Source organism: Haemorhous mexicanus, chromosome 2, assembly GCF_027477595.1.
Source record: "Haemorhous mexicanus isolate bHaeMex1 chromosome 2, bHaeMex1.pri, whole genome shotgun sequence".
Taxonomy (NCBI): Eukaryota; Metazoa; Chordata; class Aves; order Passeriformes; family Fringillidae; genus Haemorhous; species Haemorhous mexicanus.
This window is the reverse complement of record NC_082342.1, coordinates 113,525,475-113,540,438: the sequence shown is the minus strand read 5'-3', so window position 1 is coordinate 113,540,438 and position 14,964 is coordinate 113,525,475. Positions and strand designations below refer to the sequence as shown.

At 42.1% G+C, this 14,964-nt stretch overlaps 1 protein-coding gene across 1 annotated transcript in view; it reads right to left on the bottom strand.

Annotated features, from left to right (window-relative positions):
* The window catches only part of LANCL3 (LanC like family member 3), a 37,803-nt gene that overhangs the window by 21,978 nt on the left and 861 nt on the right, over positions 1-14,964 (bottom strand). The gene's annotated exons all lie outside the window — the stretch shown is intronic.

Sequence of the window (14,964 nt, the reverse complement as noted above, 5' to 3'; positions counted from 1 at the left end):
TTCCCATTCTCCCTGTGGGGCAGGGAGTGACTTTTGGGGTGAGCCTCTGGTTCCCATAAGACCAAGGGTGTGAGCACCCAGCACCAAGGGCTACAAGCCAGGCCTTCAGCCAGGTAAGATCCTGCAAGGTGGGATGGTGCTTTATATCATGCCAGTTGTCCTCCCTTTTTATCATGCAGTTGTAAAACTCCCACTGCTAACCCAGGGAAAGGTCCTGAGGGTGTTCATCCCCTCTGAGGGAGCATAACTGGCTCGAATGGGTTGGTGTGAGAGGCAAGAAGGGCTCTTAAACCATCAAAGACCCCCAAAGCACCTCCAGGCTCATTTCTGAGGTTTCCCCCCAAAGGACTGAAAGTTCCCCCTCTAAGGAAGGTACTTGGGCATTCTCATCAAGCCTAAGCATACATTAACCCATTGAACTTTGTGTTTTGGGGGCTTCCCCCACCCCCAGTGCATCAAGACTGTGACCATCACTTTGACCAATGGAAACCAAAATTGCATCAAGTCTCACTGCAGGATTCATTAGTGGGATATCTTTCTACTCTTATGCTTTTTTCTTTTCCCTCACACATTCACTTGAGTGTTATTTTAATGTTTTTATATTGCTGTATTACTAAAGATAATGGTAACCAAAATTATTATTTTATGGCCACATACCTGCTCTCCTTTGCAACCAAACTGTTCCAAAATAAACCCTAGGTATATATATTTACAGACACCAATCATTCAGTGTTGTTTCATTCTAATCTGCCCCAAGGGATCTATTAACAAGAAGCTGGGTTACTCCTGCCTCCAGGGATGGGTCACAACACTGCCAGATGTTGCAAGGCCAAGTCCCAGAATGAACTCCCAGAAGTTAGCCAATCAATTCTGGAAGAAAAATGAACCCTTGTGTTTCAGAGCATAAAGCCACTCCTTAAGGAAAGCAGGTTAGGCATGTTACAGACAACACATTTCAGAAGCACTTTCCACAGACATTGTGTAGCTGAGTCATCTAGCACTGGTACAAGACATTAAACCAGATGGAGCACTAGAAACAAATCTTGAAGGAGAAAGATTTGTTTATACACTATAGTGCTCCTCACTGCAATCAAGTGGAAGCATCCAACTGTCCATGCTGTGCTGTGTGTGAAACAGTTTGAAAACTGTTATTTAAACCTGTTGTGCAGTTACTGTGCCTCTGCCATGCTGCAAGCAACAGTTTCATCCCTTGCTGCCACTTCAGGTGACAAAGACAGCGTGTGGGGCACTTCCCTGAGGCTGTGCTCTGAGGAATGTTCGAGTATTAAATGGGAGTAATTTCAATCAGAGGTGCAATGAGATGCTCCAGCCATCAGCACACTCTGCTGAGAGGCATCAGCTTAAATCACTGCCCCGTGTCAGAAAAGGAAGGGAGGGGAATTTGAATTGCCAGGTCTGTGATGAAATCTCAAGGTTATAACATTTAAAAAGGAAGACCCCCACTTGTACTGTAATTTGCTCAGAGCCACTTGGTCTCAACATCTGTAAGGGTGACAAGAGGTGAACACATTCTGCCCTTGCTACTGGGAAAAGATGTGATGCCAAATTTGCTTTTACTCTGCAGCAGGTCAGACCCTTGGGGCTCTGTGAGATGAGCCTTTCCAGCAAACTGGGAGGGATGAGCTATGTGGGATGTGCTCCCCAGCTTTACAGCCTCCTTCAGAGGATGTAGAGATGAGTTATGGCAGGTGAGATGGAGAGCAAACTGCCACTACCTGTGGGAAAACTGGAAGGAGTTGCATAAATACCAAGGAGAAAAGACTGCACTATAAATCTGTACCAGAGCTCCACAGATGGTGAGTGATGTAGCTGCTGGCCTATGAATTTTGGCATGGCTTATGTGACCCCCAACACAGCACTCTCAGGATTTGCATGCCTATCAAAAGATGCCCAGAAGATTTCCAGGGCAAAAATCAGGTGCCTTGGACATTTAAGCAAATCCAACCTTATTCACCAGCCCAGGAAAGTTTTAATCACAAAACTTTGATATTTTGGAATCCCAGGTGAGTTTTAGGCAATGGAAAGACCAGAGGATTCACAGAGAGTGAACACATGATATGTTGGATGGTACAGCTGTGTAAGGAGTCCAAAATGGCACTGACCTTGTGGATGCCATATGTTGTGATAATGAGAACTTATCCAGTTCTCATGATCATGGCTTTTCTTTGATATCAGCTGTTCACTCCCATGGAGTGAACATAAATGCAAAGGAATGCAAGGATAATTTACATTAAAGGAAATGCTGAACTCTGATGTACTCAGGCCTTGTCATGTCCAGCTTACTTGAATCTCACTTTCTTCCTAGCATACAGGATAGGTATTACAGGTATTTCTTCACAGATACATGTGCTTACACTAAAAAATAAACTTTGTTTTAGCTCAGTTTTTAATCTCTCGAGCTGTTCTCATACTTTCCCTCTGCCTGTGCATAATGTCTGGCACTTGCTTCAGTTTAAATGCCAAAGCAATTCTTATCCAGATATCTGCCTCTTCTGGATCATTAATGAGTATAATAAGGCTGGTTGCTACATCAGTCCCTTATTAGTACTTATGATTAGCTTTGCTTGTGGTTCTTCCAGCCAAATCCAAATCCACAATGTCCCATCCAAGCCAGCATGAATTAAGTTTTCAAAGAAGATTATCTTTGACACTGCGTCAAAAGATCTATTCAAATGTAAACAAGGTATTGGCTACTTTCATCAGCCACTAATTTTATGATTCTGTTGTTTACAACAAGTGATCCTGCTTGTCTCAAAAGACTTCTTTATTCCATGCCATGCTGCTTTATATGCACAGTTCTACTATGCAGATGTATGGAAGTATGTCTAAATATTTGCTGCTGAAGAACAATGTGGCTACCTGTGAAATTAGTTAAATAAGGTAAAGGACACAACAGCATAATTCAGTGGCTAACTAAGGCATAAATTAGTCACTTCAAAGTAGCACCAGCACTGCTTTCAAGCAGGGGGAATTCTAGATAACTCCATGCTGGCATCATGCCACTTTTACTTTGTGTGATGATCTGCAATTTGTGCCATGCCAATAATCCACTGAATAGAAATATCAACTTAAGCTACAGGAAGAATGCTGACAACATAATGCAGGAAAACCAGATGAAGGTGATCAAGTCCTCTGAGTCATCTGAATTTTACTCTATCCTTAGACTGTGGTAGCAGCCTGATGTAGTAAAAATCCTGATGTTCTGTGTGTGGCTCCCAGATACTCCAGGGCACATCGACAAGATGGCTCTGAAGCAAAGGACAGTAACAAAAGAGTTTCCAGGGGCATGCAGTGCCATTAGTGTTGCCTGGAAATATGCCCACAACTCCAAACACAATCCAAGTCATATTTCAAATACAGACAGTCACTTATAATTCAACACTGCCACATTTCAAGGGCAGAGTAAGAGTCATGGGATTTATTTGAGGAAGTGTGGAGTACTGTGCTCTTTAAAATGTAGCCTACTTGGTGAGTAATGGGATTACTATCTGTACTCTCTTCCTAGTTGCAAGATTGCCATTTGGTGCTATAATAGAATTAGGAACATTTTATCTCTCTTCCCTTTGTGCTACTTTTTCTCAGTTCTCAGTAAACCAAGCAGACTTTAGACAAAAGAGATTGCTGTGTCAGAAGGCACAGTTTAGATTACTCTTAGAGTTCAAACCTCACACAGAAAGGAGGAAGAATAAGAGCCATGAGACAAATCACACCACTGCCAACAGTAATAAAGAAATATTCACAGCACTTGGCCATTAGCTTGCATGTAATTAACTAACAGGAAATACAATTCCTCATGTTACAGATGACACATGGTGCCCTGGGAGTGTGACGATGTTCGCAGGGGTCCCAGGATGAGGGAAGAGATGAGAAAGTTGACTCCATGTTCAGAAGGCTTGATTTATTATTTTATGATATATATTATATTAAAAACTATACTAAAAGAATAGAAGAAAGGATTTCATCAGAAGGCTTGCTAAGAATAGAAAAGGAATGAATAACAAAGGTTTGTCTCTGACCAAGACAGTCTGGACAGCTGGACTGTGATTGGCCATTAATTAGAAGCAACCAGATGAGACCAATCACAGATTCCCCTGTTGCATTCCACAGCAGCAGATAAGAATTGTTTACAGTTTGTTCCTGAGGCCTCTCAGCTTCTCAGGAGGGAAAAATCCTAAGGAAAGGATTTTTCATAAAACATTTCAGTGACACTGGGAGCACTCAATGCCATCTTCTCTTTTGCTGGATTTGTCATTTTACATGATTGTTCTGTGCAGCCCCACAGGAGGAACTCAGCAAAGTGAGACAGGAGGGCCCCACACAGCTATTTCTGGACCTACAGATCACAAAGTGTGTTTTCAAAGGCAACCTTGTTAAGTCAAAATAAATGTATTTAAAACTCTTTACCAGATGCCTTTCATGCCCTATTTTGTGTGCTTAATATTCTGATGCCCTTGGAATAAAACAGCTTCACTTCAAGGGCCTGGAAGGACACTGAAGTCTTCTGATGTCCGTCATGCAGAATTTGAAAGAGGTTCCACAAAAATAACAACATAAGAACCTCCCTCATAGCCCCCATCCTTGAGGGGTGTCCTGGCTATCTGCAGACACTGGAAAGAATGTTTTATCATCCCCTGGCCTGTAATTCAGCCTGCAGAAAAAGGTTTTTGTCTTTTTCCCCTGCTGCATCTGTGGCTGCTCACACATCACACAGGAGAGGGAACTCTCCCCCTCCACTGGCAAACAGCACCTGAGGGGTCTGATTAACTCAGTCAGGAGATAATGTTCCTGCAGTGCAGGGCCACAAGCACTTTTAGGGTATTTTTTGTCTTCTTTCAATGGTAGGGCATGGTCTACCTCCTACAATCATGCAGGCATTTTCACTGACACTCAGAGCTGCAGGGTTGTGAGGCCCTTGAGAAACCTTTGAGCTGCAGCATGCACTAAACCAGAGAAAAAAGAAATATTTATACCAAAACTTTTCAGATCCACAACCTTCCCAACTACCTGCCAGAACCAGAAATGATTTTGTCAAACCTTAATATTTACCTACTTAGAGAAGATTCTGCCCTTTCTTGGTACAGCAAAGACTGACAAGAAGACCATGGTGCTGATTGGGTCCTTCCGACCCTTCTGAACTTCCCTGCTGGCAACTGCAAGAGAAAAAAACTTGCAATCCTTCATCCATTCAAGGGGAAGTCAGAGGAGGTGGGATGGCATGGTGAGGCTGCTTTTGGGGAAAACAGGCAAAAGGAGCAGGAGCAACCGTGTGCTTTCTATGTACAAATTCCAGGATAGTTCAGCCTGGAGAGGAGAGAGAGGACACAGAGCCAGGATCTTCCTAGCAGTGCCCACTGACAGAAAATTCTACTTAAATATAAAAAGAAAACCTTTTACTGTAAGGGTGGCCAAGCACAGGAACAGGTTGCCTAGGAAAGGCACAGAGCAGAGATATTCAAAGCCAAGTGGGGCCAGCCCTGGGCAATCTGCTCTTGTGGACCCTGCTCTGATCAGGGGGCTGGACCAGAACATCTCCAGAGATGCATTCCAGCTGTGACCATGCTTTGACTCTACAACTGAGCCAAACCCAAATCTGAGTATGCTCATCCACTGTTCAGGTAGATGATGTAGATTTTATTCATTTACATACCCTTAGATTCAAGTCCAAGTTTGACTCAGCTTACCTGTGTGTTGTTTTTCCAAATATTTGTTTTACCAAAATAAGCTAGCAGTCCCACAGTGCTTAGAGAATAAAATCAAAATAGTGCACTCACCCTACAACTCTGTCTATGTTTTGTGTCCTGGATGTGTAGGAGTTAAATTAGCATTATTTCCAGGCATTTTTGGTAGCACAATAGAAGAACATGTATGGATGAAAATGGGAGCCTGGCATAAGAAAGCTCATGATTGATTCAGCTCTGCAAGACCAAAGACAAACAAATCAATATTTATTTAAAGAGCCTGAACAAGTTTCATTTTCTGTTCTGCTGCAAAGAATTTTCCCCAAGTTCATATTTGACCAACTTAGCTCTGATCAAATTTGAACAGCTCCATGTGGAGTGTGTATCTTGCAGTCCATTGCTATTATAACTGGAATTTTGACTACTTAATCACTGGCTCAGTCCCAGAAAACTAAAGCAAGTATAGCATTAGCCATTTCACAGATGGCAAAGAAGAGACAACACTGAGCTTTATCTTCACATTAGCAACTAAAGTAAATCACAAGAACAGACTAAATTTAACCTCCAAACACTTCAGATTTCACTTACTCCTTGGTTTCTAATGCAGACAAAATAACTGACTTAATACAGCCCTCTCAAATAGGTTGTTCCAAGTGTACTTCCACAAAAGAACTCTCATCACTTCACAGATGTCCCCTGGATATGTACTGGCACACCTCAAGGTACAACACAGAATGACATATTCCCAGTTTTATTCAGGGAACAAAGGAAAAGAGATTCTCTAGTTGGCATTAATGACACAAAGCTCCTTCAGGTGAAGCAGCTTCTAATCTTGCATATCTCAGCACAGCTCAATGATCCCCTGTCACCACATGACCCCTACCTACTTCACTTGTTCAGAGACTTTTCCTGAAGAATACCTGTCCATGAGCTGCAGCCCATTAAAAAGCTGCTGGATAATGGCAGGTCATGAGCTGGAGGTGAGTCAGTGTCAGGCTGCTGTGAGATGCAAACACCCTACTCAGCTGTGTATATGGGAAAAAGACCTGGAAGAAACAGAGAAAGGCCTTTGCCAGAACCATGTGTCCAACTTCTGGCCCTCTTCAGGAAAGGCTGGAGGGAGACTGGCAGAGTGCAATGGGAATGACCAGAGATATAGGAAACATGAAACACATGGGAAGATTGGAAGGATTAGGGTTGTTTAGAGAAGAAAAAGAAATAAGGGTAAAAATTGTAACAGTCTTGAAATTATAATATAAAGAGCTTCTGCAGAGAGGAACAGAGTTTCTTGCTATTTCTCATTGGAAAGGACAAGGAAATCAGACTTAAATTACAGCAAGATTCAGATTAGTCATTAGGCTGGACTTTCTCACAAAGCAGTGTGTCAGACATCCAGGGCAGACTGCAGATCCCTCACCACTGACTGGGGGTATGAAGAGTAAGTCAGGGAGGGGCTGTAAGGAATGACAGGCACAGGTACACCTTCCTGTGGGCTAGATGGCAGCCTAAATTACCTCTCAAGGTCCCTGTCAGCTCTCTGATTGTGGTAGGATATTATTTGGTTGTCAGGACTGAGACAAACTGCAGAATGCCACCAGTATGAAATAAGCAATAATTACCATTTCTAATTCTGTGCTGACCCACCAGCACAGAGCTGCTTTGTCCTGTGCTGCTTCTAGACCCAGGCCCACACACTTTTAAAAGCAGCCTTCATTTAAGAGCAGCCTAAATATGATCAGAATATCCCAAATTTATAATCCTCAACCATGTTAACATTGTACCAATGAGGGACTGGAAGCAGCCTGTGAAGATTAGCCACACAAAATAACTAAATGCCTTGGACAGATAGAAGGTATATTTATCTGCCACATTCTTTTTCCTGCCAGATAATTCAATGCTATCAGACATTCCTTCCATCTCACTCACGATCCACTGCTCTTCAAGAAGAGATACCAAGCCATTAAAATGAAGAATTCAGGAATGCTGATCTACTGCAAAAATAGATTTATGGTTCCTCTCTCAGACATCAAAATACACTGAGCTGAGAAACACCAAATGACTCAGCCACAGCTTGGACTGCTATTAAAATACTTTTTGATCCTGTTTGCCTAAAATGAAGCAGCTATTTTAATTATTTTGCCTTGGTACTCCAGCTCAGTAACTATCAATTGAAAATAAGCCTACAACATAGATAAGAAATAACTGGTTTTGACAGGATATTGTCCCTGAACTCTTCTGTAATGGAGTGGACAGAAGGTTACACAACATCACTCAGTACTTAATCTCATGCTTGTCAATGGTCAAAGAACTCCCTGCCATGACAGACACAAAGACATGTTTTGACAGATCATCTCATCAAAAACAGTGACCTGATTGCATATCTCAAATTCAGTTTTTTTTTTAAAAAAGGGTAGAATAGAGAAGTTGGATGACAGCAGGACCATGGGACTTGCCCATTTCAATTGATCCTCTCAACAGAGCTTCAGTACTGCTCAGAGGAAAAGCTGAGAACATGCTCTGCAATCTTTACCCAGCCTGCCAATGGGGCTCTAGGTTGATTTTAAGACTGTCCAGCTGAATTAACAGAGAAAAGTAGGATCTACTGATTTAATGGAGGTGAGACAAAAGACGAGGATCTTTTTTAGATCTGCACCCTGACAGTTGTGGTACATAGCTGTGCTACATCTTTATGTAAAAATCTAATGTTCAAAAAATGTATATTAAACGGCTACAGAGGAACTTACAGCTTACTTTCATCCCTCCATTTCTGTGCTGTGAAGTGCTGAGGATGCTAACAACAATTTACAGAGTAATTGTTGTTAGCCTGGTGCTCTTTCCTTTCTCCCTGGAGCAGCTCAGTCCTTCATAGTCCTGCTTCTTTAGCCTGGTACCACAGGAAAGTTTACTAACAGCATCACTGTTTAGGTCACACACTGATTTATAGCATTATATGCATGTAACAGGAAAATGTCAGTGTCAGAAGTACAGCAGTGTTCATGAAAAAGCCTTTATTTGCTTCCAGACATCAGTAGTTGTCTCAGTTATTCCTTAAAGAAAATCTAACACATAAGGCTGTGCTCTGATGTGCAAGCACTGAATGTGATGACAGCTATTTCTGTAAATGCATGAGTGTATGCAAAGAGAATATGGGGACAGAATGGATGACAAACAAAAAACAAGCAGACAAAAGGAGTAATTTTCCCCAACAAAATGTAGCTTACTCCTCTGTCTGTCCTCTTCTCTCTGTGTTTACTGTTCTGTTGAAACTTTTACCTTCTTCTAAATTGATTACATTGGCCATCAGATCTCCACCAGTCTGTCAAAGAACCTGATTTTAGTTTTAAATCTCCCCTGCTTTGGGGACTACGTAATTTCTTTCCTTTTTGCCTTCATCCTTGAGTTTTGCATCCCCTCCACCTTTCATTTTTTTGCCAGCAATTAATTTTTTTGCTTTTAAAATAATTTTTAAATTGTCTCTTTCTTTGCCTCTCTGTTCAGCCTCTGTCAAATGTCATTTTCCCCATGCCTGCCTGTCTGCTCCCACACATTCCAGCACATAAGCATGTTTGATATGCACACTCTTCCTTTCTGCTGTGTCATCCAGTGCTACCTGTGAGTTAACACAGTTAACTGTGGATTTTGGTCCTGTCTAAGAACCAGGGGGCGGAAACATCAATGTCAAATATTCCTACCTGTAGAAACACAGCATGGTAATAAAGTTCTTTGGTGCACACATAAAACACAACACACAAAAATCTGAAAACCCTTTAAGATTTAAGGACCCCGTGCCACCAAAGTGACCCCAAGGAAGTAATGCTTTGAAGAACAGCAGCTCCCAGCCAGCCCTGCACCCTGTGCCAGAGAGATCCCCTGCTCCTCTGCTTCAAACACTGATGGCTCCAGATGCTCCCAGAGGTTCAGACACCAGACACACTCCACAGGTGCAAGGAACTGCCCAGCACCTCTCCACCAGCAAGCCCTCACTGCAGCTCCTGTGTTCTGCTCCCACCTCCAAGGCAGAGGCAGCACTGCAGAGGGCAGGGACACTGCCTGGAACACCTCTGCTCCCAAACTGCACCCACAAACTCCAAAGGGTGACCTCAAAGCTCTCCATAGGGATAATGAGGAAGGTGACTGAACTAAAAAAGTTTAAGAGTTAAATGCTGGCATATGAAATTTAAAGGAGTCAGGAGAAGGATGGAGAAGTAGAAACCAGTTCTGGATACAAGAGATGCATTGCATAAATAGATGTTCTCTTTTTTTTTTTTTTTTTTGGTTAAAATCCCTTATTATAACATCAGTATTACTTCTTGGGCTGCTTTTTCAGCAGAAAGATGCTGCTGCATAGGCAAATGTTCTTCCAACAGCACAAAGAGGTACAGAGATACAGCACTGCTTTTGTACAGAACTGCCTTTTTAATACCACTCTTCAGCTCTAAGCGGTTGAAATCCATATTTCTGCAGCAGAATACATAACTTATGTCACTAAACTTGTGTCAATCAAACCTCCAATTCCAGCAGGATCCAGTCTGTATTACAGTGCTTTTTTGCTGGATGGTAAACAGTGCACTTGAAATTCAACATTTTGTACCTCCAGTTTTCTATTTTGACTCTATAGCTGAATATTCAGAGTCCTCTGCATTGAACTGAATCCAGCTATTATCAAGATGTCCCCATCTCTCACTCGGAAGGCTGTTAAAATAAAAAGGACTTGCATTGCCTTGTTGAAGAGAAACAGGAAAATTCTGAAATATATACCCAATTTATTTTAGATTCCTTAAAAATAAAAAAATCCAGATTCAAATAATTCCCTTTGTTTTACTGTTTACTTTAGAAAAAGCCGGTTTTCAAATTCTGGTTTAAATTCACCAATTAAAGCAAACTAATGCAAAATTTATCCCCTGTGTGTAATTTTGAAAATTACATGGCTAGGAGACTGTACATTTAAAAGAAGCAGGCTAGGATGAAAAGATTTTATCTTTACTGTTAACTCATTTTAATCCTCTGGCAAAAAAAGAGATCCTGGCTGTGTAGTGGCCTGTGTGAAATGAAATAATGAAATCAGCACAGTGCCAGCCAACACCATATCTGACTTTTAAAACACCACAACGTTTCACATAAACTGACAAATTCTTCCACAGAGAGATAGGACTTTAATGGTCACAGTGGAGGAATGAAATCTCACCTCAAAGGCCAACCCTCCCTGTTCAGGCACAGGTGAGAATTAAAGCCTGACACGGGGATTCTGCACTACAGCACTTGGAGGAGCATCAGTTTTGAGGGTATTTTGCAGAGCTCTCTTCAAAGATCTTTAATCTGTATGTCTTTCAGAAACACTATGTTCAGCATTAATACATTCCACATTGCAAATGAACATGTTCTAGGCAGGACTCAGGAAGATTCTTCCTCTCACACTTTCCATTTTTTCCTAAGAGATTGAAAAAAAAGGAAAAAGTGGAGCAAAGTAGCCTACAAGAGTCTTTAAACACTCACTGACTATCTGGAGGGAAGGCTATAAGGAACCAATAACATCATCTAGAATTGTCTGAGGAGCTGAAACAAAATAGTTTTCACTTATTTGTATCTTCTCTCCCAGAATATTACAAAACACACACTGGCAGGACCCATCAGGTTCCCCACACTGCTCATCCATCCGTTCCACTGCCTGTTAAAATGACACCTGACACTTCCATGCTCTGGCAGCCAGATCCCAGGCATCCCACAGCAGCTATTCCTGCTTTCTACATAGCAGGTGACTCATTCAGCTTGGTTTGCAATCTCCTGAGGACCAAGACAAAAGAGGCTCTGGTGACAGACAGCAGCCAGGATAAGAATGGTTCTCAGTAGGGCCCTACACTCAAGGAGGTTCTGCTGGAAAGACCATGGCCCTTTCTGGGCAGGCCCTGGCAGAATATCAGACTTGTGCACACTCTGACAGGATAACACCCCTGGACATGACACCAAGTCATGACCTAGCACGGGCTGGAAAAGGAAAACTGAGATGCCCCTCTGCCAGAGAGACAGGAACCACTGTGGCACTGGAGAGCCTCTACAGGCTCTCAAGTCTCCCAGTGCCTCAGTCCCTGAGCAAGCAGCTTTGGCTACACTGCTGCCAGTGTGCTGGTTCACCTTGTCACCTCTCAGGGGGTCCCCAAAGCCTTTTGAAAGCAGGGTTTCCAAGGAAATCTCAGCCCCAGGCTGTGCCAAATGCTGCCCTGTCTCTCTACAGACACCACTGCTGTCTGCGCTGCTGCTGCTGCAACCCTGAGCCAGTGGAAGTCAGTGGAGCCCATCCACAGAGTCAGTTATTAAAAGATAACCCAAGCTGTGCTAAAAGGCAGCAACATCTTTAGCAGATGGTAATACAAGGAGCCACTTGAACTTCTGTACCTTTCCCATCATCTGACAGTTACATTGCCAGAAGGGAGTGCATCGACCCAGGCACACCATGCTCCATCAACCACGAAATGGGACTGAAGCATCAGGGAGAAAAACTGAGGAGAGGGTAAGATAACATCCAAACAGAGGGATGGGACCACCATTTTAATGGTGTCTTACTGCTGTTTCCCCAAGCAAACAGAGAGTGAGTGAAGGTAATTAAAAGCAGGACTGACAGATTTCCCCAAGGACACACAATGAACCAACACTACAAGCATTAGAAAAAGATGTACTTAAGAGAGAATAAAACAATTTTTCCCCCCTGAATGGTGAAAACACAGCAGTTAAGGACAGATAAAGTACACACACCTTATATAAATGACACACTGTTTCTGCCAAAACAATATTTTACCTATCTCTGTCTGGGAAGCACTGACTGCAATATAATGGAAATTAAAGGGATGAAAATAAACATCTTTCCTAATGCACAGTGCATCATGAAAGTCAAATCCTGTTAAGCCTTGACTGTTGAAGTAATCCTTACTCATGCAAAAAATCCCAATTAATTAATCAGGGAAAAATGCTGTATTAGCCTAAAAATCTGAAAACCAGCTGAATGCAAATGCCTTCTTCACATGAGGTCAGTGTTATCCAACAGACTGCATCCTTCAGGACAGTCCATTAACTTCATGAAGAACATGTGGAGCTTAAAGACACCAGGACTCTTTAGCAAGAAATTGAAGTATTGGGGCACAGCAGCTGAGCTAAACGCATGTCTGCTGAAATAAAGCTGTCACCTTTCATCCCTGCTAAGATTAAACAAAAAACAAATACAAGACATAAATCATAAAATTCCTTCAAAAGGCTTTTTTCAAGGACAAGTGATTTCTCGTTTGTAGGTCACCATTTGACTCCTTCAGAGGAAAAAACCATGCGGGCAGCAGTGGCTGGGTTTCACCGTAAGGAATGTAATTTCACTTTGTGCTGGAAATATTTGCACAGTGTCCTCAAAAAAAAAAAAAAGAAAAAAAGAAAAAAAAGAACGTGGGTAACAAGAAAACATGCTGCAGGGAGCCATGTGAGGCTGTGCACAATCAAATTACAGGAGGTAGCATTTTCCAGCGGTTCGAATCACAAGATATTGCTTCTATTCTGGGATGTACCTGGCTTACAGTTTGACCTTGGGTAATAAATGACATGCACTCTCTCTGGGCATCCCTTTCTTCATTTGTAAAAAGATGCAAGGTTTGGTCTGGCAATGTACTAATTAAAATAATTCTGTACTAGGCTGGGAATATTTATCGAAGGGCACAAATTTTGCTCAAGCTTGAGTACATATAGACTAGAAATCATAATTCTCCTCACAAAGAAGCAAAGTATTTCAGTTGCAAGTTTTTAAAATATTTGTTAAATTAAAACAATTTATTTGATTTTATTAATGATTAGTGGTGATTAATCTTGCACGATGCATTTAAAATTACAGTGTATTTGTAAGAGAAGAAATAATACTATAGAAGGACATTAGCTTACCAATGAAAATATCAGCAAGGGGTCACAGGATATGTTTTATGGGCAAAACAGCAATTAACCCACCTGCTAAATAGATTCCACAGTAAGTGCACACCTGTGCTTTTCTGAGGGGATGTGTAACTCTTTACAGCTCCCTTTAGTACAATCTGTCACCAAGCAAGCAAATAGAGGAGAGCTCTCCCACTGCTCACGCTGCCTGTGAGAGGTGACTGCACCCACTCTCCCAACTGTTCAGCAATTGGGATGTAAGGCAAATGGAAATAGCATTAAATAAAGCAGTAGAGTGCAGAGTGACACCTCCTTCTGCTGGAATGTCACATCATAAGCACTGACATGGGTGTTGGACACACTCCCCCAGTGAAAACTGAACCAAGAGGGATGGCTTCTTTCTCCATGAGAAACCATCCCTTCAGGTAGGCACTGCTGCACAATGGATTGTGACATGTCTACAAAACTTTCCTGTCATGGGAAAGACTACCAAATGAAAAATTTGGTTACATTATGGTTACAAATAACATAAAAATGTTTATGGCTATGATTGTCAGACAATCCTGCACAAAGAAACAGCAGGTTTGGTATGCTACTTGAAATACTTAGTGTGGTTAGGAATTCTAGTTCAAGGCAATCACAGAATTTAACATTCTTCCTGGCTTCTCTGGATACCCTCGAGCCTCCTGAGACCTCCATTAAGTGAATCTCCTCAGACTCCAATTGCAGTGACTGGTATTGGATGGGGCAGAGCCACTAGTTTTACATCATTTACTTACTTATAAATAAATCTTGCTTCCTCTCCTGGGAGGGAAGAAAGCCAGAAGCATATGAACTTGCAAATCAGTGATGAACAGAGGAAACACAGATTGGACCTGACAAGAGGACAGGGGGAAAAAAATCTACCAACTGCCCGCTCAGATACCACACTGACCACTTAGTAACAATCACCACAGCAAACACAATCAGTTGCAATAATTATTATGCCATAATCAGTGGAAGCTCTGAACTGTCAGTTGCATTGTACTGACAAAGACAGTGTCCTGGGGTAAAGTCCCGACTACTGAAACCAACAGTATGTTGAACCATAACCACATCTCACTCTCCCAGCAAAAACTCCCAGCTCTCATTCATGAAAAGCACCAAAATACACGGCCAGATTTCTGAAAGTCTGTATGCTGGGGTTAGCGAGACCAAATACCTCTAAAAATCTGGTTCCTTGCTTACAGATTACAGTACAGCACCGCTTAGTATTACAGGGTTCCTCGCTCTGTTTTACTCAATCTGATTTCTTTTCTCACCCACTTCATTTTACGGAAATACTCTTGAAAAGCCCGGGGTGGCTTCTGCCAAACTAATTCACCATCCG